The sequence below is a fragment of the Diadema antillarum genome, unplaced genomic scaffold, assembly GCF_040938485.1.
Source record: "Diadema antillarum isolate AM-2024a unplaced genomic scaffold, OU_Dant_1.0 seq00000561_RagTag, whole genome shotgun sequence".
Classification (NCBI taxonomy): domain Eukaryota; kingdom Metazoa; phylum Echinodermata; class Echinoidea; order Diadematoida; family Diadematidae; genus Diadema; species Diadema antillarum.
The window spans coordinates 726063-751111 of NW_027271500.1; the positions used below are offsets into that span (position 1 = coordinate 726063).

General features: G+C 40.8%; 1 long non-coding RNA gene across 1 annotated transcript in view; it reads left to right on the plus strand.

Annotated features, from left to right (window-relative positions):
• Positions 1 to 25049, plus strand: part of LOC139734970 (uncharacterized) — a 104397-nt gene that overhangs the window by 16389 nt on the left and 62959 nt on the right. The window contains exon 2 of the long non-coding RNA XR_011711191.1: positions 22346 to 22504. This is a non-coding gene — a long non-coding RNA (uncharacterized lncRNA). The remainder of the gene's footprint in view (positions 1 to 22345; positions 22505 to 25049) is intronic.

The following is a 25049-nucleotide window of genomic DNA, read 5'->3' on the forward strand; positions in this document are numbered from 1 at the left end:
TAGTTATAGTAAAAATGTTGCCAGATTAAACCGTCTATAGTTATGGTTTACTAAGAAATATACTGATATCTCCTTATATTTTAGGCATTATTGCAAAAAAAAAAAATTATATGGTTGGATGTTTTTTCATACAAAAGACCTACACATTATGCATCAAATGTGATATCTTGAACATTTTTTAAATCACTGTTCCCAAAGGTAAACAGACCTTTAACAGGGCGATATGTCAATAATAAGTAGAGGGAATGTGTACATTTCTCATCAAAGGAAAGTTTATGGAATTCTCTGTGTAGTTTCTTTTCTATTCTATAACTGTGACAGGCTGAATGGATGGGTGTTGCCTTCATAATTTGTGATAGGACCTAATGGCACAGGGATTCAATCAAAACCTGAAATCCATAACTTAGCAATGAATTGTTTGATTTCCCTTACAACTTCACTGATGTACTCTTCTACTCTTTTTGCATTCACTGAATCCACATACTATTTGGGGTAAATTCGCTGTTAAACACTTAATCCTCGGTTGAAATCATGCCATATCCTTATAAATCCCTCCTCCGTTTAATCTGCGGCATGTCCTTTTGACGGTTGTCATTTGTTGCAGTCTTTTCCCTTCCTTAATTTGCACAGCCAGGTTAATTTTAAAGACTTATCTCTCTCCTAACCCCCCCCCCCCCCCCCCACCCTTCCTCCCCCTCTTCATCTGTCACTGCCAAATTCTGCATTTTGTATCTCCGCCCTAGGCCGCCGGCATGCTGCCCGGTGATTAGTATGTGGGATTTGATATAATTTAGAGGGATGTGAAATTAATTAATTTTCTTGTCTGTGGCTGCTGTGTTGGGGAGAGCAAAAGGTCACTCCTCTAAGCTGCTTTAAGCTGGCTCCATCAACAGAGTTTGTTTTCTCTTGGTGTAATGTCTCTTCTTCAGGCTCCTCCTCATCTTCCTCCAATTCATCCTCTTCCTCTTCCTCTCCCTCCTCCTCATCCTCCTCCTCATCTTCTTCCATGTCTCCTAGCAACCAATACAGGCATATCTGGTGGAGTTAAAGACCTGGGGGGTGTTTCATAAAGCTGTTAGTAAAGTTACGAACAGCTTACGAGCGACTGGTGATCCGTTCTATGTGCTATACTTACCAGAATTTCCATAATTCAGCACAAGAACTGATCACCAGTCGCTTGTAAGTCGTTCGTAACTTTACGAACAGCTTTATGAAACACCCCCCTGGTAGTGTGGGGATACGATTGAGTGGGAAAGCTGGCACGACTCAGATATAATAATCAAGAATCACGGTCACAAATTGTGTTCACCTTTATCACTGATCTCCTCGTAAATACACACACAGCCAAAGAATCTTGTTGGTTGCAGAGACATCTCAGTGATGTCTCCATTAAGTGGGTATCTCTGGAGTGAAGACCAGGCGGCAACTTGATAGCGACTGGTCGTAGAAACATTTCAGTGATGTCTCCATTAAGTACACATATGTAGATCTCATTGGAGTGAAGACAAGGTGGCGACCTGATGGCGACTTGAGTCTCACCGGTCGTAGAGACATCTTGGTGATGTCTCCATGAAGTGGGTATCTCATTGTAGTAAAGACTAGGTGGAGACCTGATGGCCACGCGAGTCAGGCTGGTGGCAGAGATATCTCAGTGGTGTCTCCATTAAGTGGGTATCTCATTGAAGTGAAGAAAAGGTGGTGACTCGAGTCTTGCTGGTTGCAGAGACATCTGTGATGTCTCCATAAAGTCTTCTTGGTCTCTGGGGAGTTGGAGAGAATTGGATATGTTCAGTTTTTCCAGTCTTCGGCAGGTGGTGGAGATGTCTCCATGACGTCTCCTTAGATGCAGGCCATGTCCCTGAGACTAAGTTTGTCTGCAACCTCTCCGAGACTTCTGTGAGACCTTACGGAGACCTATGGTGGCCCACTGGCAATGATGTGGAGACCTCGTGGAGACGTTTCTGCGACACAGAAAACCTGCGTCGCAGAGACATTGTGGCAATGTCCCCGTGACTTCCCGACAAATAAATTGCCACCTTCTTTGGAGACTTCTCACACCTCACGCTGGAGTTGCCTTCTTGGTGAGAGCCCAAACCATTTTTTGGTCTTTTGAGTCACACAAGATGCGGTGATTGACCAGTTATGGCAGTCATGGTGACTCCTTCTCCAAGGGAGAGACCCTTTAATGATATTTTTTTCTCCCTTTTTTCCACAGTGATATCACAAAAGGGGAAGTGTACATACCTCACCTGAGCAAACGTAACACATGACTCGAGTCACACTTTGCAATTTTGTCAGCACTGTTCTGCTTTAGTAGCTATCTAGTCGTAAAAATAGAACATATATATTTTGCAGAAAATCTGGCATTCTTGCTTAAATATATAATTGAAAAAACAAAGGAAGACAAAAGTGAATAGGGAACGTCAGTGACGTCAGGGTTTCCCAGCCTCTTTAGATATGAGTCAGTTTTCTCAGGGCCACAATTGTAACGAGCGCAATTGTTGGCTATCAATTCAATAGGAATACATTGGTTTACTCTTCTCTGCTTATCTGGTTGGATCTAGGGAGGTAGACATCTGTTCATGTGAGTCCAAGCAAAGAAAGACATTGGGCATGTTCCGATGGCAGGAGGAGTGAGATTTGGATGTGATCCAAATGGCGATCCAAATCTGACTTTTCAGATCACCATTCAAACGAGGCAAAAATTCATCTGAATAATTATGAATGGAGCGTCAGTGCTTATTTGGCAGCCATTCACACGACAACTGAAAATCTTACTAATGCGCTCGAGCAGAACGCTTTTGAGCTTATTTGACCCCGAACAGCTAGAGCTACTCAGCATGCAGCACAGTTATGTGCGTCGGGTGCTGTTCGTTATTCCGAAGGTTTGCTATTCCGAAGATTCGTTATTCCGAAGGGTCGTTAATCCGAAACACACAAATTCCCTATACCTAGATGTTCGTTAATCCGAAAATGAAAAAGGGTTCGTTAATCCGAACATTTGTGGCGTTGTTCCGAAGGTTCGTTATTCCGAAGATTTGTTAATCTGAAAATGAAATTCGGAACAATGAACCTTCGGAATAACAAATCTTTGGAATAAAGAGCCTTTGGAATAACGAGCTGTAACCATGTGCGTCATGTGCGTTTATCCTTCGCTGCACACTGAACGCAAGCCTGGGCCTACACACATACACACACACACACACACACACACACACATACATACATCATTACCATGCAGTATATGCATTATCTACAGACACGTGCTGTGGCTGCCCAAGCCCCTAGCAAAAACAGGTGATAAATTGTGGGCTAAAAAAACATTGATGTTCTTATCACTGTTCCAATGGGACTCTTATGGCACGGTGCAGAGCATCACATTTATTCGAGAAATTTGTATGAGTAGTATTATACTAATCTCAATCCGAATCACGATTATCGCCTTGCCAGGCATTCACACAACAAGTTTATGAGATTTGGATTGCAACCCAAACATCAGTGTTTGATCCAAATCTTACTCCCAAACTGCTGTGTGAACACCTCCAGTCTTGGTCCTTCCTGCCAGTCAGTATGTTCCATGCCTGGTGATTCAGCTTTTCATCTTGCTTCGTTTCATCCATGCACACATGTGTTACAAGAGAAGGTAAATATTTGATGTAGTTGACTTCTGAATGATAATCACACAAAGGAAAAGATTAAACCAGGGATCTCCGTCTGTAGACTCTGATGTACAAAAGATGTCATGCCAGTGTGGACTCATTTTCTCGCTGCACATGAAAGGCAGCAGCCCTTTCTTTCTATGAGTCTTTCAAGTGCCTCCTTCCCCCCCCCTCCAAATTTTGTCTGCATTTGACACCTGTCATGATCGAATAGTTGCCAAATTTCAGCTACAACCACTCTGATATTTATTGAGTCGTGCAAGAATTGGAGATTTCCTGTAATTGTCCTCCTTTTTCCTGTGATCAATTTCTGTGCCTGGAGATGGCCTTGAGATTTACCAAGGAACATTTTCTCTGTCTTTTTTTTTTTAAGCTGTAAAATGTAATTTTGGCAGCACATTTGACTCTTAAAGGTCCTGTTTACCTTTGGGAACAGTGACTTAAAAAATGTTCAAGATATTACATTTGATGCATATGTGTTGGTCTGTTGTATCCCAAAACATCCTACCATATGAAATATTTGCAATAAAACCTAAAATATAAGGAGATATCAGTATTTTTCTCAATAAACCATAACTGTAGATGGTTTTAATAGTCCGGAAACATTTTTATTATAATTATGTTCGCATTTTGTGTATTTATCAATACTTACATCATCAATTATACAGACTCAAATTTTTAAATTGGTTGTTTCCATCCCTAACTCACATTTTAGAACTATTTTGAAGCGCTAAAGCTGGATTTTTGTTTCATCTGTGAATGGTAAATGATGCCTTTAAGATCTAATACCCCGTTTATACTAAGGAAAAAGCGGGTTCTGAAACCCCCTGTAGCCGCTTCGAGCAGGCTTTCAGCTCAGTATAAACAGACAGAATTCAGAAAAGGCGATCCGGTCGGGTCGGGTCCGGTCGGGTTCTGAAACCTCCTACGGGGGGAGGTTTCAGAACCCGCTATAGCAGGCTCGAGGAGGCTCGACAGCAGTATAAACGCTAGGGGGTTCGAAAAGCCGCTTTTTTGCCGACCCGGAAGTTATCACTGGAGGTCATCGCGCGTTCATGATGTAAACAAGCAACTGCACCGGATCGCGAACCCAGGTTGTTATAAATTCGCGCTCAGCAGTCACGTTTCCGCGCGAAAGTGATGCCACGAAAGCGCGCGCCGGTTTTCGGAGGGGAATTCGGTTACCATAGGAACGGAAGCCGTGACCCTGCTAAGACCCGCTCGGGCCTGCTGTCGCTCGCGCAGTATAAACAGACGAGAGCCCGCTTTTTCGTAGCGGGTTTTCGAACCTCCTCGAGGCGGCTCGAAAACCCGCTGGCAGTATAAACGGGGTATAAGATACCACTATGTCGCAGAGCTGTCGTATTTCATGTCATTTGCCATTTGTTGTCAGCGTGGACAATGATGTCACTGTCTGAAATCCCATTCTCGTATAATCTTATCATTGATCGTTGGAAAGCAATAACAGGGTGTTAAGAAGCACAAAATTTAGACCAAAACGGTATAAGCTAAACCAGATCTTGATAATGAATCAGCATCGCATCATGTCCATGAGCGTCTGAACGTATGGCGACCATAGAATGGTATAACTGGGCAGGGCGTAATGGGAGAGCGCGCGAAAAGGTGTCCCTATGCCTGTCTCTCGCGCGATGTCATGACCATAACAACATGCGCAGTGGGCAACTGCTCATCTATGCAATGTTTTCCAGAATGGTCGAGGTTACCATCTAAACGGTCTGCCAGCTGTACAATGATTCTTTATATATATATTTTTTTTAATCAAATTTTGGTATAAACTGGTTTGCGTCTGAACAGGGGGATAGAAATCAATATCAATCACTGCCATTCACACATCAACAGAAAAAAAAAATTCACTTGGCTGTGAGTGGAGCACTTCAAATCCGAGAACTGCTTGTGCTTGTCAGTGACCTGAGTATGACCTCAGTTCAGAATACTGTTAAACATGATATATTCACGGCTTGAAATTTTCGCGAATTAGAGCCGACGGCCTTTTTAGCAGCATGAAATTTTCGCGAAGTGCCACTGGCATTCAATGCATATAATGTCGACAAGATCTTTCGCATGCATTTTCATTTCGCGAATCTCAGTGCTCGCGAAATTAAAATGCATGCAAACATTCCTCATTTTACAGTACCCTCAATCGCGCAAAGCGAGTGGAACCATGGTGTAAAAAAAAAAGTTATTTTGTTGTCGCGTGTTTGACATTCTAGACACAATATCAAAACGGACTGACATGGGCATCACAATGAGGATCTTGAAAGCAAGTGATTGTTTTTTGTGTGTGTCTACTCACAGGAATTATATAGTTTTTGCGTGGTGTTGCAAAATCTTCTTAAAATCATTAAAAAGCCGCTATTTTCTGATATCCATGCACAGGCCTTTAGTGGCCCATAACTGTAAAGCATGAATAGAAAGGCGATTCTGAAACATGATTACAAACAGTTAGATTTTGTTGACTGAAACCCCTGTATGTGATGCACATGTGGGGCCGTTGACATTGTGGGTAGTAACAAATGTTCCTCATCGCCATGTACAACCCATAGTTTCAGGAAATGAAAATCTAAATTTAACCTTCCTATTACATGTATTGTTAACATCCAATAGCTGTCAGGTCTGCGACCTTCATTGATAATTCCTGTGTGTGCACATTGTATTTCCCTTTGTTTTTGGTTTGTTGAGCTGCGTTGTTTGCAGGCACGAACTAGCGTTATGTGCCATATTTGACACTGTCGTTTGTTGCAAGCTTTGCAAGTTCTAATTTCCTGTTGCATTTGGCATGGGTAAAATGTCTGACATTTGTATTGGAAGGGAAAGAAAGCAAGACAGAAGTTAGAGTGTATCACTAATAAACAAGATCCAATTTGGGAACCAGAGGAAAAATAAACCTATTAGGAGGTTATTACAATATCAGAAATGCAGTTTTGACTTCAACATGTCAGTTCAGAATTTTGCTGAAATATATGGAGAGTTTTTAATGCAAAAATAGGTTAACACCATTTTCAAAGTTTTTAAAGTAAGGTCACACATGTTACATGTCAAGAAATATTTTTGAAGATATCAATGAAGTTATCACATGTATTTCATTTTCAATGCTTTTCTTTGTTTTTTTCAGCAGATTTATTCTCAAACATTTTAATAGATTATAAATATATACTTGATAAAAATGGATACATCTGTTATGCATATTAACTTATCATATCAACGAGAAATGATCGCATGCAGTTTAATTTAATGAATTTTGCGAGAGAAAAGATTCACAAAATTAAAATGCATGCAAAAGTTTTGTCTATGCTCTATGCATTGAATGTTGACCAGTGGCAATTCGCAAAAATTTCATGCTGTGAAAATATCTAGCTTTTACAGAATGGCCAACTAAATGTCAGAATGTTAGCTGACATTTTATCCTCCTGTGTGCAGAGCAGTTGCTTATAATACAGTGGATGAGGCCTTAGACTTAAAAAGAGAGATTCCTGGTGTAAATCCAGCCTAATTCTTATATTCTTTGGAGTGACATTATAGATACTACAGTATGTTATGTATGATAATATTTGTATGCACTGTACTGTAAATACCCGCGATATTTGTGTTGGCCTAGGTGTACGCATGAATACCTGCCTGGCTATGCTTGGGTAGTTTTCTTGGCCAAACGTTCTGGTAGAGCAGTGCCCTTGCCATATAGGTGACCCTGGGGAAATTAGAGATTGTTAAATTATCATTATCAATATTGGTAGTGTCGATGATACTGGAAGTAATGCAAGAGATGAAGTACTAGAAGTAATTAGTAGTAGTTACGTTCAGACGGCAGGCCCTAACCTCGAGGTTAGGAAACCTCGAGGTTTAGTTCTTGCCATCCTAACTACGACGTGTGTCCACACGACGAATCTTAACCTCGAGGTTACGAAACCTCGAGGCTAAGCTTCTGCCCCCCGTAACTACGAGTGGGTCCAACTCGATGTTACAACCACAAAACCGGAAGTTTCAGCCCACACTGCGAACAAGTCGTCTACTTATTCTTTAGTCCAACCCTGTCGGACTCGCTTACAGGTACTCTTTTTCTCTGTCATGGTAAGCAGAGATAGCACTGCACTGATGACTTTATGCCTATATGAAGATATTCGTCGAAAACACTTTTTTAGCGTCGAAGAAGAATATCGAATACAGTAGCGAGTTCGACGTGTTCAGTTTCAGAGATCAAGCGCATGGGAAGAAAAGATGATGTTGTTGTGTCGTGCGTCATAGGTTTTTCACGTGTAGTGTATTTGTGGTGTACGTTTGGGAGGTTGACCCGGAAGCAGAGGGAAATTGTGGGGGCTGGAGTTTACAGCGAGGTCACTCTTAACTTCGAGTTCGTTGTTTTTTGTGTCCACACGGTGCTTAACTACGAGTGGGGACCCCCCGCGGCTCGTGGTTAGAGCGCTAACCATAAGATTTCTCGTGGCTCGAAACATCGAGCAAACCTCGAGGTTTGCTAACTACGAGTGCGTCTTCACGGTCCCTAACTACAAGCTCTAACCTCGAAGTTTCCTAACTTCGAGGTTAAGGGCTCCCGTCTGAACGTAACTAGTATGTTAGCAGCAGTAGTGGAACCAGTAGTGGTTGTTGTTATAATTGTGGGTGTAGTGATAATGCTAGTTACCTCCGCCAAGGGAGGAGGTTATGTTTTCGTTACCGTTGGTTTGTTCGTTAGTTTGTCCGTGTGCAAAATAACTCAAAAAGTGATTGACGGATTGGGATGAAACTTGCAGGAAAGGTTGAGAATGACACAAATAGCAAACGATTGACTTTTGATAGTTTTCCGAGAACTTTGGGGAATTTATGAAGGATTTTTGATATTTTGGCAGGTAGGGTCAATGAACTTGGGAGTTCAGGCTGCGCGTATTTGAGGTTTGCATGCGCGCACTAAAGTGTGTGCTCTAGTTTCTGCCAGGGCGAGGTACGTTTGCAGCTGAGAGTTTATGACGTAACAAAGGCTTCTATATTGGGAAATCGGGCGGCTGTCAGCACACAGTGCTATAAGTACGTATGGGTGGAAATCACTGATATTTCTAAGGAAAAACAAGATCAGTGGTGGAAGTGAGCTGCATGCTTGGCGGAGGTCTGCGCTCTCAGAGTGCTTCTCTAGTTATACAATGTAGTGCTTGCAGTAGTATGTGTACTTTCAATAGTAGAAGTAGAAGTAGAAGTAGTAGTGTAGGATAGTGGGGATGTATACTGTCCCAGCAAAAGTGCTGGCTTTGTGATCTTGATTGGCCACTGACATTAGAAGTCTTTATCAAGTTTTTTATGAAAGTGAATCCCAAATATCTTCTCTCTTTTTTTTTGTATCCTGTGTCAAAAAATATATGCGGCAGTGCATTTATATGATATTGATAAATAATATCCATTCCTATGTTAGAATAGGGTTTATCTTTGGTATGTCATAGCCCAGAGTGGTGGGAACTTAATGCCTCTATCCAAAAAAATAAAACAAAACAAACAAAAAACATGACATCAGTTGTGCCACTTTTGACATCTATAGGATGTTCATGGAAGAGAAGCTTTAGTGGTATTGTATTGTTATTCTCTATTTGCCCAAATGTGGAGCAGTGTGATTTAAAATAGAAATGTGTCACATTTGTGTCTACTGGATGAACTCATCTGGGCATGAAGTACAATGTACATGCAGGAGAGCGTGCTACTGCCTTTGAAGGCATACATTATGTCAACTGTGATGTGGAGTCATATCAAAGTCAAGCTTTGCCTCATTTATTCATTGTCAAGTGACTGGCTTCATATCTTTTTTCACTCTTGTTCTGCTCAGCTGGTTTAATGGCAGACTACCCTTCTACTCCACTGCCTCCTCTATTCAAAGAAAAGAACAAAAAATGAATTAAAATGAAATCATGCCCCTTCAAATGGCGTCAAGAATTGATTTTCCGTTGACTGGTGGTGCAAATCGTGGCAATTTGATGAAAACGTTGTGCGCCGAACTCAAACACGACGTTTCTCTAAATACATGCAAAAAAGCTTTGAGTGGAATGAATCGTGATGATAGACAGAAATCCGAGTTCAATTAGCAAGTCTTAGTGTAGTCTTACATCCAGGCTGTGCGCTGCAGTTTTCCCCTTCTCACATGTCACGTTCTCTGTGGTGTTTCACACACTATTAAATGTCTCTTTTGTGATAACAGAACAAGTTCGTTCATTTCAATTCGCATGTCAGCACCCTAAGGTGGGGTGACTGAAAATGAGACTGAACTGACAAGGATGTCAGAAAAACAAATAGCATTTTATCAACTTGCGGGTTTTCAGATGTCGTCATGGTGCTGTATACGGCAAATATTTTTTTGAGATATTCATTTTTTTGCGAATTTTGCTAGTCGAGTGCTGTTTACGAATTCAAAAAACATGCGAAAATATGAACTCTCATCCCGACGTGAATGTGACGTGCACGCATACATTTCTCTGTTCAGTGCTGTACTCCACAATCGCAAATTTAACCACTTTAACCCATTGAGGATGGTTTGATTTTGCTGCAACACGCATTTCCCATAGACTCTTGCCCGAGTATACTCGGGACTCATCCTCAACGGGTTAAACACATTTGAAAACCACCAATTGTTGGAGTGACTGGATTCATTAAAAATTAGCCCCCCTATGTGGTGTATACATACAATAGTTAAAGCAGAGTTTCCCCAGACTTCTAGTGCAACTCATCTGTGACTAGGATAAACTTTAACAAATCCCAACAGATGCTTTGTGGGCTTTGTTTGTTCGTCGGCTCGTAAAAAAGAAAAATCATTTGTGTGTGTGTGTGTGTGTATGTGTGTGAGTAATTGATTCTGATGCATGCTGGATTTCCAATCCTTTTGTGCTATTCAAACTAAATTTTTTAAAACAATGTTGTGCTGCTCTCACTCCTTTTTTTTTTTTCGGGGGGGGGGGGGAGTGCTATTTGCTGGATTTTTTTTTTCACGAAATTGTGATTACAGTTGAACTTCTCTTATCCGGCCTCCCTTTATCCGGATCTCTCTATTATACGGACGCATTCTCGCCGTGATTTTTTTTTTTTTTTTTAATAATTACGGGAGGAAAGGGGATTCCCAACTCCTTGAGAATTCCTACACAAACACACATGAATTAGCCTACATATTACTTCCAACATGATTAACATACATTACATCAAATTTCCTTCCAAATTGCTTACCTTCAGACATTTTAACATCCCCAAACATCCCCAAATCATCGCAAGAACATGGACACAAGATTATGCGCTTGAGTCCTCTCATATGTAACAATGAAAAGGTTGCAGTATACACATTACTACAATTTTTGTACATGTGGTACTACAATGGGCTACATCAGTACATGTGTATGTATATGTACATGTATAAAGCATTGAGTCTCCCATATCCGGCCAAATCCCTTATCCTGATGAGCCCCGGTCCCGACTTGTCCGGATACAAGAGGTTCAACTGTATATCTGAGTGTTGTTACATTAGAGAGCACTTATACATCAAATCGCTTTGATATCGGATATTATCAAGGGCATCACCCCGTAGTGGTTTATCCCATGTGACTTTGCAATGGTAGGCCACTATCCGTGCGTATATCAGTAAAAAGAATGAAATTGAGAGAGACAGAAATAGATAGATATGAGTCGTATCAGATTTGTGAAAAGCCAGCAATTCCGGATGAGGAAGATCACTTCCCTTCATTTTTACTGCGCCTTTTTTTTTTTCAGTTTTGAGAAAAAAAAAAAGAGTCAGTTTGGCTGGGAAACTGACCTCTAGGCAGGGCAAGATATTGCATAACGTTGCATAACTCTTCACTTCCACTCTGAATCACTGTGGAGCACACTTGTGCTTTGTCTGTTCTATCCATTCACGGCGCCAACTGCCCCCCATTGGTCAGGTGCGTGGCTCCGTAAAACCAGCGATTGTTTTAAGCCTCCTGTGAAGTGTATATGAACGAGGGAATAGAGTACAGAGGAGTGAGGAGAACCATTGTGCTGTGTAGAATGTACTGCTGAAAGGGTGTATTGTTGATCCTGCTTCCAGGCAAGGTGAGCTGAGTAAAGCATCCACATCTTCAAATCTGTTCATTTATTTTTGCCAGCTTAGCCGTATTTTCATGGTATTCATTTCTTTTTATCTGCATGCCAAATTGTCCATGTGTACTCACTGATGGCATTGCTATACAGTTTTCACTGTCAAATCCATTTTAGATATATGTGCAATCACTTCAAACCTAAATTTCCTCATTGATTATGTGTGTAGTAGAATCAAGCTTTCTGATCTATTGGACAGCCTTGGAAGTATGATAGATTTGCTGTCTCGAAGGTTGCTGCACATGGCTAGTTTTCAAACCACTTGAATGAGAAGGGGGAAATAATGTCTTCATTCTTCATTTGCTAATTTGACCAGATGCATGACATTTCCTAACTATACACAGCCCTGTCGCTGTACAGATTTCGCGTCAGGGCTGTAGCAGTGGCAGTCGCATTTGAAACACCAGCCTACTCAGTACAATCACGTGAATTTTGAAGTCATCACATTATATTTATTACCACAGACCCATAACATCTTCATCAATTTAGCTACCCATTCATTGGTATTATCAATATTGACATACACAATTTACATTATTACAACTTACTGAAAACGAAGTTTTAATGCATGGTCTGCACACTGTAGATCACATTTCTCCACACGGTTATTGCGCTGCACTTTTCTAAAAGTCGTGCTGCGGCAGTACACTCAAGCAGTGCTCACCGCTGATCTCTATAGAGATCAGTGGCGCGTGCACAGAAGCGATCGCTGCATCTTTTAAAGCTGGTATTTTGAATTGTGCAGGGACGGTCAGGATTTGTGGTTGGAAATTGATGTTTTTACTCCATGGACATATCAAGTGCGAGGGCTCACTATGGATAAACCATACTCTGATAAACCATACTCTAGTCCAACCATTCTACTCCACACGAATCTCACATAAAATTTTGTGGTAGAATATAGAAATTTTCAACAGTTTTGTAGCTGTGAGGGGGGGGGGGGGGATTGAAGCTCTGTTGGTATATGAGTTGATTGTCAGAGGTCTTGTCACTGCACAGCTCCATTGTGCAGTTTGACCCAAACGAAGAATGGAGATGTGTAGTAAGGAGTAGTTTAGAGGAACAGGTCTGATCTTTAAACGCATTTCAAAACATCAAAACACTTCAAATGTGTTTATCAATTCTACAGAAACACATTTCTGACTCTTAACATGTTTTCAATCACATTTTTTCCATTTCAGAAATGTGTTTCTAACCCCATGATTAAAACAGTGTTTAGTTTATCAACTACCCAAAACTTCTTGAAATTGTTTGGAAACCTTAATTCTGTGCCAGAAGTGAGTTGATAAATATTACGCCCAGATAGAGAGAGGGTTATAAGTCAAAGCACACCAGGAGCGCTCCTGGGCCTGACCATGTGTGTGAATGGGGTATCGCAAGATTACAAGGCTGCTGCAATGCTTTGCCAATATCATGCCAGGTGAGGTCTTGGGCGAGCAAAGAACAGCACCAGCCAATCAAGGGCCCGGGCTGTCAAACCACCTTGTGAAAAGCTGTGGAAGAGGATATTGAATCGGCAAATGGCTTAATGACGGTGGCCTTTAGTCCCATCCTGTCTCCTATTCCAGTCATAGGATCCAAGGATTTTATAGTACAATGATTCTGATTCTGGAGGCAAAAAGATAAAAGAAAAAGGCTGTGAGAGATATTTGAATTGTCTTACGAAAAAACAACAACAACAACCATTATTTACCAGTGTGATATTTTGAGTTTATTTGTGTGTTTGTTTGTGTGCTTTTGCATGTTTTTATTTTATGTATTCAATTTTTTTTTTTTTTTTTTTTTGGGGGGGGGGGGGAAGGGAGAACCATTTCAGGAAGTTGTGTATGCAGAGACTCCAACCCCAAGCACCTTCTGATCGGGAGATTCTCCCGCCTGAAACCCCAAGGGGTTGGGAGACTCCAATTTGATGTGCGCGAAGTTCCTTGCTCTAGGGCTCTAGATGCTCTCTCGTTTTATCTACGGCTTATTTTTTCAACATACAATGATATTAAAGGGATAGTACAGTATTGGTGGAGATGAGAATTGGGCTTTTAACTTTTTGCGAGATACCAAGAAAACACTTATGATATAGTACAGAGCATACCATTTTAAGAGGAATTCAAAGTTTATTAGATGAAATTCAGGTTTGGAATGAATGAAACATCCAAAAACAAAGTAAAACAAAGCGATCGTAATAAAGTGTGGGTCCCACACTTTATCAGAATCGCTCTTTTCTGGATATCTCAGCCATTTCAAAACCAATTTTCATCAAATAAACGTTGAATTCCTCATAGAAATACTTGCTCTTTCATATTTCATAAGAGGTTTCTCATTATCTCACCAAAAATGTTAGAAACCTGAAATTAGGTCTCAACCAAAACTGTACGATCCCTTTAAGTAAGAATTCATTGCAAGCGGGAGACACAGAGCCAGGGCGGGAGAAATGAAATCTCAAGCGGGAGAACGGGAGATTTTGCAAAAAGGGGATTTCGGCGGGAGATCTCCCGTCGAAAACGGGAGAGTTGAAGTCTCTGTGTATGTAAAAAAATAATAATACAATGACTTTTGGTGTAATGGTAGGAGTATGAAGGTACTTTTTAGCAACTCTTGAAGTAGATGTGCTTGTTTTCCATTCCTTATTTTTCAAAGAGTATCATTGCTGTGATAAGTGATACAGGAGGTGAAGGTTGCTACCAGCAATTTTACTGAAATAATCTTTTTTTTTTTTTGGGAGGGGGGGGGGAGGGGAGGGAGGGGTGAAGGGGAGGATGGCAATGGATGAGTATGCTACAGGTCATCATATAATTATTGATTCTTAAACGAGATGTTTCAGTCGTTTAGTTCAAAGAAAATCAAAGTAGATATGCCCCCCCCCCCTTGACACAGGTTACTGATCCCTTTAAGAGAGTGTAGTACTAGTATATAGTGTAGCCTAGCAAATAATTTCTGATATTGAATCAATATCCACTTGTTTACTCTGTCCACTGGATAAGATAATTCGGACAGGAAGAGGCATCACATGTACATCCTACGTCCTTGGAGTACAGGGTAAACAAAACATACTGTAAGCCAAGGAGCTCATGCATGCTGGTGGTTGAATACGGGATCTTCCATACTACTCACTAATTTCATGATTATTGTGATACACATTGTTCAGTAAAACCTGTTAAAAACGAGTAGACTAACACAATTGTTTAAACACACAAACACACATACACACAAAATTGTATTTCACCACATAATGCCAAATATCCTGACATTGAAGATGTATGAGACTTTCACTCTGTTCATGTGATGGTGCTGTATGTATGCTTGAACGTTGGGAGTCTCGCTTGTGCTCGTAGCGAATCATGCTGCAATCACTCCCAGAAATGAGAGATCTCGTCCAGCTCTAAATTTCCTGAAGTGTCTGCAGTGTGTCTCTTCAGTTCACATGATTACCAAGGCAGCAGCATGTTGGGTTTGTGCCGATTTTGCAGCGCTGATAAGTCGTATCAAGATTTTTTTTTCCCGAGTGCAGTGGACTCATCTTTACTGCATTTGCCTTTGTTGCAGATCGCAGAATTTCTGCGGAAATGAAACACGCTCCCAATGGCTTTTGGAAGTACAACCCTGTGAAAAATGCCGATCTCATTTTCATCTGGACATCGATGGCGGTATTGATTCGACGCCTTCACTTTTACGATTGCGGGGTATTTGAATTGCCATGGGTTATGCAATTTTCTTTCATTTCATTTCATTTCATTTCCCCATCTCTTTGCAAAAGAAATGAAACATGTCAGGCATAGATCCAAAGGATATACATGCTCTGACTCTTTTACCAACAACATTGGCAGAGTTTTCCAGAAATTTCAGTTTGGACAAAGGAACTGATGAAATCCAGAAAGTTAAGTTTAATATGACTTGCTGCTTTGTCTCCCTTAAAACATGAACCAACATTTCTTCAGGTGTTGACTAAAGAATACATAAATATCTCCTGATGCGAGAGTTATAATCACCCATTGAGATGTGTGTGACGTGATGCACAATTATGTTCCTCATAGCTTTTTGGTACTCTGCCGATTTTCATTTGTGAATGTGAACAACCCCACCCTCAACACTGCTTATCTCCACTGCCGCACTAGGTGTGAGCGCATGCTACAGAAATGGACTGCAACTAGATATCACGTAATAAAATTGTCTATTACAAATGTTTTATTCATTTGTTTATTTTTTGCAGTGAAATACAAATTGTATGATATTCTTAACTACATGTATCTCTTTGGTTCATTTGAGGAACTCTTCACAAAATAATGGTGAAATATGAATCTTATGACCTTAATGTCAAATTGTTTCATGCTATGTAGAACTGCACCACAATGATTTCCGCAGTTGTAACCTAAGATGCATTTGACAAGTGATCGCTTTTACTGGAATAGTATCTTAGCTTTCGCATTGTGCTTGTGTATAGCACTCTCTGTCATAGTAGTTTGGCATCTTTTTTCTTTCTTATAAATTTTATGCATCTATGGGAGGCTTTATGTTTACAGGTTACAAGTCCATCCATCTGTCAGTCCATCTGTTTGTAATCAATTTCATGGACAGCATAATTTCAAAATCTTAAAAATCTTCAAGATTAACTCGAAGTTTTAAACCTTGACGATTAGCTTGTAGTTTAGCACTGTGTAGATACACTCAGAAGAATATCATTCTTAAAGATAAGTTGATCATTATGACCACAAGACATTTTGAGAGTTTTTAGATGCTCCATTCACCAGCTGGAGGGGCTCCTCATTGTTTAGCTTCGTGTGGACATGATAATCAACAAACTTGAAAGTTAGCGTGACCTCCTGTGAACCCTATTTTCCCTTTATAGCTTCCAGGTCAACCTCCAGTGCATGTTATACACAACTGTATCGTTGCACATTATTGAGTTTATCGCTAGCGCTGTGTGTATGTATTTTTTCTGGTTCTGTGATTTATAGAGTTGGACTCTCGCTTGAAAGTTGAATCTTGAAGAATAGGTTTCAGGTGGATGCACGCCATAGTTCGGTACTAAAAGCTAATCATTGAAGTTTAAAACTTCAAGTTTATCTTAAAGATGAGAAATGTTGTGTGAGCCTACAAAGTCATATTACTTGAGATTAAACCAGGCAAACCACACACACATTTTCACACCCTCACACCCTCGTACCCTCACACCCCACACATGGACAGGTACACGAGCAAAAACTGACACACACATATGCACACATACATACACACAGGTGGGTTGTTCGTAAGGGCTCCTTTTGGCAATGCTCAAGCCTACAATACCAAAGTGAAGCTACAGGGATTGCCTGAATACCTTCCTTGGAGAGGCATTCCTCTGCACTATTGAGGTAGTTTTAGTGACAATAAGTGACTCATCATTCTTTTCTCTCTCTCTCTTGCTCGCTCCTTTTTTTTTTTGTCAACGTGAGAAATGCTAGAGATTTATACTTGGTATACCTGTGGTAAGTTTGCGGTCAAACAGAATCCTCTTTTGAAAGGTCTCCGTGCGGTGATACCGCAAAGGAGCGGGGAGAAGAGCCGTTGCGTGGAGCGCCTACAGGGGATGACACGCTACGGGCTTGTTTACCATCGGACAGGAAGGAAGGGAGGTGTGATAAAACAGGAGATAGGCAGTTGACAAGCTTCAGAGAGGAAATCCAGAAGTAAACATCACTTCTTCTTCTTCTTTTTTAAGGGGGTGCTGTACAGTACCCCCTCTTCTCCACCCCACCCTACCCCCCCCCCCCCCCCTTCCAACATTTGTTGGTCTTTAGTAGTTCGGTACACTTGTCATTGAGGAGTGTGTATGGTTGCAAAGCCTTCACGTGTCTACCGAATTAAGCAGGGTCTGATGCCTCGGGCTACCTTGCCCAGTCAGAAGATACAGTGGAAGACCACTGAGCTATCTCGACTGCATTGCAAGGGATATGGGCCACGGTAAACATAACACCATGTATGTTATGCAGTTGGACAGTCGAGATATGTGACGTGGCATTATGTAACCTTTCTCAGATGCATCCACCAGGTATAGTAGTAATGAAAGTAGATGAAGAAGTATTAGTAGCAGTAATAGTGATAGTAGTTCATAGCAGTAGAAATAGTAACTATTGTCATAAGGGCTTTTTACACTTGTGTTTCTTAACCCCGGACTTTCTCTGACCCAGGACAATCGTTAGTCCCGTACCAATTTTTTCAGCTTTTTACACTCGCCAATTAGTCCCGTACTATCTCTTGTCCGGGGCTAAGGAGAAAACTGACCTTTTTACACTCGTATTTCTTAGCCCCGGACTTTCCAAACCACATGAATATTCATAATTACGCTGTGTACTGTACACGTACACGCACGCACCGGCAGCACTTGATTACCTCGTTTCTGATTGGTCAGTGAGGGTCGGACTTCGTCTCCGTCGCTTAGCCCAGGATTATTTTTTCGTTCTGTTTACACTCACTTGCTTGGCACCGCAATTGCGGTGCTAACCCCTGCTATTTTGCAGGGCCAGATAGTACCGTACTATCGGTGGGGCTAGCCCACTTTGGCAAAAACGAGTGTAAACAGAAAGTGGGCTAAGGATAGTCCCGTACCAACGGTGGGGCTAAGGCCCCCCCTTAGCCCCACCGTTGGTCCGGGGCTAAGCAAAATTTTACAAGTGTAAAAAGCCCTATAGTAGCAGTACATCTAGTAGTAGTAGTAGTCGTAGTAGTAGTAACTAGTGGTAGAAGTACTAGTGCTAGTATTTACCTAATTACATGTATGTCAACTGAAGATACACATTACCCACTGTCCATCGTACAGTGTATAAATTTATGACGAGCAGGACTTATTCCAATGATGTGTTAGACATTGAAATATTTTTAGTTGAAGCCAGTACAGTCACATATCAATGATTTTCTTTTTTCCTTCAAAGAATCATGAAATACTGGGGTAAAATTGGCAGAATTCTGTGGAACAGTTCTCAAAAGTCATATCTAGACTTCCTGTTGACCGCATTCAGCGACACGAAACCTTGACGAAATATCTGTTCTGCCGCTTTTGGAGCCGCTTTCTTCGAGGTGCTTTTCCCATTGCTCAGCTGGCACAGTATCCTGTCTGGCTACTGGAAAATCAATCATGTATTTTTTGGTCTTGCTTTGACAGTTGCCTGACTTTTTTTCTTTTCTTTTTTTTTGACTGCATGGTAATCAGTAAATGGACTAAAAATGAGCAAAATTAAAGCAGAGGAATTGAGAAGCAGATTAAAGAGGGTTACAATGGACTCCTGTTGCAGAGAATGCTGCTGTTTTAATCCTTTGTGAGCTTTGAGTGCTGATTGGCACAGAAAACCCCATAGCATTGTACATACTGTCCAAAGTCCCTGGCACAGAAAGGGTTGAGGAAATTTCTTTGCCAAACGTTACAAAATTATACTTGAGATCATAAAAGTGGGTAATCAAACGGGCGCCTTATTCTTCATGGTAATCGATGAAGGATGCTTTTTAACGAGACTCCTGTTGAGTGATAAGCCGGAATTTTGAGTGAAAAGTATAAAGTTTTGGGCCAGATGAAAAGGACTAGCACTCAACAGTTTAATCATCTATGCAAAGGTAAAGAACTAGTTTCCAATAAGATCTATTTATAATTTGTGTTTGTCCAACGTCATTCTATATAGCCATTCTGTTTCGGAACCATCCCGGGTAGTCTACAGTTGTATCATTCCCACTATAGGTGACAACTACAGTCCTGGGAAGTATTTTACTTGTTTGTTTGTGTGTGTGTGTCTTTTTTTTCAGTAAGAAGTCTGGAGATAGAGACTACTCTGAGCCAATGTCGGGGTCATGGCGGTAGGTCACATGGGCCTCCAAAAAACTCTCGAAGAGTCGTGGACTGGATACTGTTGATCAAATACACCTTGCCTCTAGTCATCTCGAGTAGGAGTGAAATACAGAAAAGCCCTTTTTACACTTGTGTTTCTTAACCCCGTACTTTCTCTGACCCAGGACTATCGTTAGTCCCGTACCAAGTTTTTCAGCTTTTTACACTCGCCAATTAGTCCCATACTAAGCTCTTGTCCGGTTCTAAGGAGAAAATTGACCTTTTTACACTCGTATTTCTTAGTCCGGTACTTTCCGAACCACATGAATATTCATGATTACGCTGTGCACTGTACATGTACACGCACGCACCAGCAGCACTTGATTACCTCGTTTCTGATTGGTCAGTGGGGGTCGGACTTCGTCTCCGTCACTTAGCCCCAGATTATTTTTTCGTTCTGTTTACACTCACTTGCTTGGCACCGCAATTGCGGTGCTAACCCTGCTATTTTGCAGGGCCAGATAGTACGGGATTATCTGTGGGGCTAGCCCACTTTGGCAAAAACGAATGTAAACAGAAAGTGGGCTAAGGATAGTCCCGTACCTACGGTGGGGCTAAGGCCCCCCCCCCCCCCCCCCCCCCCCCCTTAGCCCCACTGTTGGTGCGGGACTAAGCAAAAATTTACAAGTGTAAAAAGCCCTAAAGAAAGGGCATCTCGCAGGAAGAAAAAAAAAAATCTATACAAGCCCACAACAGAGTCGAGGGGACAGGGGGAAAAAATATGATATTGCATTAGCAAGGCGCCTGCTATAATTTGACCACAAAGTACACAAACATGTCCACTGGTTCCTATGGGGAGTATTTGTGCAGTCTCTGCTCTCGTTCCATAAATATTATCATAAACATATAATTAGGCCTTGTAGTGCCAACCGTATTGAGTGGCGAATATGAATATTTGGGTCACAGCTTGTATTTCGGGCGCTCTCTGAGGGAATATTGTATAGCAGTGGTGTGTCACATTGGGGGGGGGGCAAAGTGGGCGAAAGGGGGTGAAAAATGGGGATGGTAATGGGGGTTGGGGCGCAACTAGAAAATTAGCGAATCAGCATTTGACAGTCATTACAAATGTAAAATGAATGATTGTTGAATGATGTTGCAAGTGAATTTGTGATCACTGCATCCCAGTAGTATTTGACCATGTGGCTACAGTAGCTTCATGATTTCACCTGGTTAGCAGAACTACCACATTCAGGATGTGTTTTTGTGTGTGTGTGCATGTGTGTGTGTGTGTGTGTGTGTGTGTGTGTGTGTGTGTGTGTGTGTGTGTGTGTGTGTGTGTGTGTACGTATATGTCCAGTGGATGAATAATGTCAGTTATACAATATGCGACACTGTGTGTGTGTATTTATGTGCGTAAATGTGTGTGCCTGGATACAGGATTTGATTGGTGTAAGGCTTAATGAAAAACGCAAGTTCTGAATCAAATGTTATGTATGGAAGCAATTTATTAGTCTTTTATTATGACATATATTCATGTCTCAGAGAAGAATATTATCTCAACTAGAATTGTTTTGAGTGAAAACAATCACACAAGTAAAAAAAACAAACAGTTCATTGGCATATTACAGTGAAATTTGATATATCAAAAGTAACAATTTAGTCAGACTGTCTGGTCAACTCTAATGTGCGTAGTAAAAACAAACCAGCAAAGTAGTAGGATGCAGTATGATTTAATTCAAATACTAAGCACTGTATCATGAGAAATCTTACTCTGCTTGTCTTTAGAAAGTTTGTTTGTTTGAATAGAATTCTGGAGAGAAATTCAGGGGAAATATCAAATTGCTGTGGGGCGAAGACGATTATGAATAATAGAACCATGTTGTTATTAGTGTATAGGGGTGCGGTATGTATTTGTGTATGTGCTCATGGGTCATTCACCCATATTCACCTAAGAATTCCTTGATAAAGGCTTGTTGGTGTTATCTATTCGATCCATTGATCCCAAATTCAGATTTCTCGTGGCAAGAGAAATAGTGACTGTCATACAAAGCATTTTTTCTGTCACATAATCAGTATGTTTCTCTCCCTATCCCTGTATCTCTTTTTTTTAATCCTCCCTCTCTCTCAATTCATATACCAATCTTTCTGTCATCTATTCTTCTATCTATATTTCTATCAATCTCTCTGTGCATCTATCTTCATATCAATCTATCTTTTTATCATCTATCTATCCATCCATCTATCTATAGCTGTCTATCTATATTTATGACTGTCAATCTCTCTTTGTATCTGTCTTCATATCTAGGTACGCTTCTATCTATCTGTCTTCTACATATAATCTGTCTATATGTCTGTCAGCCTATGATCTCTCTTCCTGGTTTGGTGGGAAAAATAGTGGTATCTGTATACCCGTCATTTTGTCATCTCTTTCTATCTATAATTTATATGTCTATCAATATTTCTGTGTATCTGTCTTCATATCTATACTTCCATCTATCTATCCATCCATCTATCTGTCCATTCATCTATCTATTTTTCTGAATCTTCTGTATAAAATTTGTATATATTTCTGTGAACTTATTTCATGATTTGATGGAGGAAAAAAAAACAGTTCATGGCAAGTCTCTTTTTTTCCACTCTCAAGAATAATGGGATGGGACTGAGAGTGATCCCTCACTATACTCTCCAGAATAACGGTCTGGAGATTGCACTCCTCACTGCCACCCCGGAATCATCGTCATGCCAACACCTTGCATCATCCGTGTGTTCTCTCTCATTCATCTCTCCCCTACAGGAAGAAGGACCGCTCCGAGTGAGTGAGGACTTTTGAGGAGGTCAACAAACTTCTGAGCTTTGACTGCCCAGTAAGCGAATCAAATAGTGATCGCAGGGAGATATAAACGTACAGTCTTTGGAGCGGAGGAACAGAAACTGTCCTGAATCTGCTCAGCGGGTGAGTGACATCACCTGAAGTTTTGTTTCGATTTCGCATAAGATTCATTAGGTAGGTTCACACGATAATTCCAATCTTAACCCGTTGAGGACGGACTGATTTTGCTATACTGTAAAAGTGGATATTTTCGCGTGACTAATTTTTCGTGCTCGGCGGGGTAAGAAGAGTTTTTCGTGCTTTTAATTCTGTGGAATCACGACATTGATTACTGGAACATATGGCAAGCAAAAGTATTAGCGTGCTTTTATTTTTGCACTAGTTTCAGGTTGCGCGAAATGTGCGAAAATTTCCACTTTTACAGTAACACGCATTTCTATTGACACTTACCCGAATATACTTGGGACTCTTCCTCAATGGGTTAAAGATTAACTTGACGATTTATACTTCGATGATTAGCTTATATTTTAGCAATGTGAGGATGCACTTGAATGTTAGGAATCCTAGAGATTAGTCAATGATTAGAATCACAAGACATTGTAGGGTTCACACTGCATCCATGAGCTGTGGGAGGTTCCAACTCACAGTTTATTGTCACATGGACATGATAACCAGTACACACAAGAGTTGGCATGACATCTTTGTGAACCCTTTATTTCCCCTAAGCTTCCGGGTCAACCTCCAGTGCATGTTGTACACTACTGTATCATTGCACAATATTGCGGTTATCGCTAGCGCTGCGTGTATGTATTTCTAATCATCGATCAGGACTCTCGCTAAAAAGTTTAATCTGAAAGATTAGGTGTTGTGTGGATGCACATAGTAGTTTAAACTTACAAGCCAATCATCAAAGTTTAAAACATTGAGTTAATCATGTGAACCTATTATCAAAGGTTGTGTGAAACTAACTATTATCCAATGCTGCACACTGGCACTGGTCTGATGGCCCCTGGCCAGTAAAAATTACTGTCGGACCAGTAACTTTTTCGGGAATAGACCTGTAAAACATGGAAATACTGGGTAACTACTGGTCCGCCAGACAGGTTGGACCAGTAGAAAAAAATGGGTTAGTGTGTAGCCCTGTATTATAAAAGAAGAAGTTTATAGGCAGATATCAGACGGAAGTAAAAAGGCTTCAGTAAACCTACTTGAATAGCATTTAAAGGGTGTGTACAGTTCTGGTCGAGGTGAGGATTTAGCTTTTAACGTTTTGCGAGATATTCAGAAACCACCCTATGATATGTCAAGGAGCATGCAATTCTAAGGGGTATCAAAAGTTTATTTGATGAAAATCGGTTTTGAAATGGCTGAGATATCCAAAAACAAGGTGAAACAAAGAGATCCTAATAAAGTTGTGGCATGTCGCCTTTTATTATTATCACTCTTTTGGGTATCTCAGCCATTTGAAAACCAATTTTCATCAAATAAACGTTGGATCTTTCTTAAAATTACATGCTCTTTCATATTTCATATGAGGTTTCTCATTATCTCACTTAAGAATGTTCAAAACATGAATCCCCACCCTAACCAGTACTGTACAGTCCCTTTAAGCAGTGAACATTTGTTTTGAGATGAAGTAACCAAAGTTACCTTAGTGAGATATAGATCTTCCTTCATTAGACTTGTTCAGAAGTGTGCGCATAGTTGGAGAAAAAGTTTGGCATGATCTGTTTTTCTCTATTGATTTTCGGTGATTGTGCGAAATGGATCAAAAACTTGGAGGAAGTGCACTGGGTGCTGACAGCGAAATGGTGATGAGATCAAACAGTGATGAGTGGCCATGACCATAACCATAACGGGGATATAAGATAGTTACTGCATTCAAAGCATCAGGTATCAAATTCTATGCCTTACCCCCCCCCCCCCCCCCCCCATTCCCAGATCACTATCGCTTTTGAACAAAAGTATATTTTGCAACTAACCCCCTCCCCTTTCCCCAACAGCACCCCTTTCCCCTTTTGGCTGTGCTCGGTCAAAGCGCCTTTAATTCTCGAAATTCCATACTGGTGTGGAAAGGGATTATCAAATTTCATGTTAACAATTTTCAGGCTGGGAAGTCAGGGTCTACATCTAAATCCCTCAGCTACCTGAACTAGAGAAAGAAGGGTGGGGGGGGGGGGGGGGCGTGGAAGGGGAGGGAGAGAAGAAAAGCGTCAAATCCTCTCTTCTCTCTCTGGCATGAAGCCAGTTCAGCTGATGTAGAGCAGAAAATGTTTGGCCATTTTTCTGTATTCATCCCAATTAAGAAGCAGTAATCTCAAATGAAATACTCATTGAGATTGCTATATATTTCTCTTTCACTCTACATCTTTTTTTCTCTCCCTCTCTCTTCTGTCTATCTGTTTGTATTCAGTTGGAGTCAAAAAGTCGATTCAGAATAGAAAATGTTTTTGCTACTTCAATGTCATTGCAACAGCAGGGACCATGTTTACTTAATGTCCCTGGGGATTACATTTAGTCTTTTCAAGCTCCCACAGAGGGCATTAACTCCACAAACTTTGTTCAGGCCTGCTCTGTTTTTTTTTTTCCTTTTTTTTTTCTTTTTCTTCTTCTTTTTTTTTTTTAGCTGTCAATATTGACTATGTACCAGCATGAAAGACAAATAGTC